The following is a 1,647-nucleotide window of genomic DNA, read 5'->3' on the forward strand; positions in this document are numbered from 1 at the left end:
GCGGTGGTCCACGGATTAACCCCGGCGCAGGTAAAGAACCCACACAAGCGAGAGACCGCAAAACAGGATCTCGCGATTCGTTCGACAAACAAGGAAGATTGTAACTTTTTCTTTTGATCTCGTTGTAACCGGATCTTATAAAAAGACCAGATCTTTGTAACCGATAAGTTGTAATCTTTTTCTTTATTTTTGATTTCGTTGTAACCGGATCTTATAAAAAGACCGGATCTTTATAACCGATAAACTGTTGTCAAAGAAAACAATGGAATCATCAAAGAAAACAATTTTTCCCATGAACAATCTGGCGACCATAGTGGGAGCCACCGATCTTGCTGCCGAGATTGTCACGTCGCAGCCGCGGATCTCAATCCCGTTCGAGGAGGAGGTCGAGTATGAATTCGACCAGGCCAAGTTCGAGGAGTACCTTTCGTCCTCGTCCGGATCTACCTCCCCCCGCAAGTCCAAGAAATTCTCCTCCAGGAGAAAAGCTCGTTGGTTCGAAGAAGTTCAGAACGCCAACGAAGCTCTCACCCCGGCTGACGCCAAAGTCGCGTCGGGGGAAGTTCCACCGACCTCCAACGAGGTCAAACCTGTTCTCGTCAACGCTTCTACTGTTGAAGGCGTTGTGACTCTCTCGAAGAGAGCCCGCCAGAGGCGACGTCAGCGCCTTGCGCGACAACTCGCTAAGGCGATGGAGTCTACGGACGGAGTCCGCTACAACGCGGATCTGAAGAATAGGAGAGGCAAACAGCCTCAACAACTGAAGAATGGCGGTTCCTCCAAGCCGCCGACGAACGAATGGATCCGGGTCAAACGGAACCGTTCGACACTCGAAGAGCGGATTCACAAACGCCGCGCATTACTTGCACAAGCAAGAATCCTCGTGCAGAAGGCCGATGAATTGAAGAAAGGAAGAGTGGCCAAAAAGCCGCCATCAACCCGCCAAGTGTGGAGGCCGAAGCAGCCTCCAACCAAAGTTCAACCTCCGGTGAATCAACCAAAGTCACCGGTAATCCCAATAGCTTCTCCGGGAGATCATGCAGAATCGTCCCAAAGGAAGAAGCCAGTCTTGGAGCGCCTCGGTCCGATTCTCGACGAGAGAGGCAGAGCTCCTGTCCAAGATCATTTGGACCCGATGAAGAAGCCCCGGACGACGCAACATGCTGGGGGTCGCCGTCACCTTCAACATGACAAAGAGACATGAAGAAGCCCCGGACGACGCAACATGCTGGGGGTCGCCGTCACCTTCAACATGACAAAGAGACCAGGGCAGTTACGCGCACCAACTTGTGCATTGAAGTCCGAGAGCCCGCCGAGAACTCACGCCCAAAAAGGCATGTATCGAGGCGCGTGACTTTCGAAAGCCCTAAGAAGGCAGTTCCCCCTCAGAAGGAAACATTATCGTTTGATGACGATAATGTTATACCTGAGAAGTCGTGCCAACACACGATAGGTTACTCCGATCGTCAAGCAGACGAGTTGTACTATCGTGCTGGGGGTACGAATAAAACCAGGAAAAGGAGTCCCCAAGAACAGAAAACTCAGTGCCCCTGTTCCAAACTCATTCGGGTAGTATTATCTGAATGCAGCTGCATCAAGGCGGTCCCCGAATGAGTTTTGGTTTTCGAGAGGCTCAGTACTGAAACG

This window comes from Asparagus officinalis, chromosome 8 (assembly GCF_001876935.1).
Source record: "Asparagus officinalis chromosome 8, Aspof.V1, whole genome shotgun sequence".
Lineage (NCBI taxonomy): Eukaryota > Viridiplantae > Streptophyta > Magnoliopsida > Asparagales > Asparagaceae > Asparagus > Asparagus officinalis.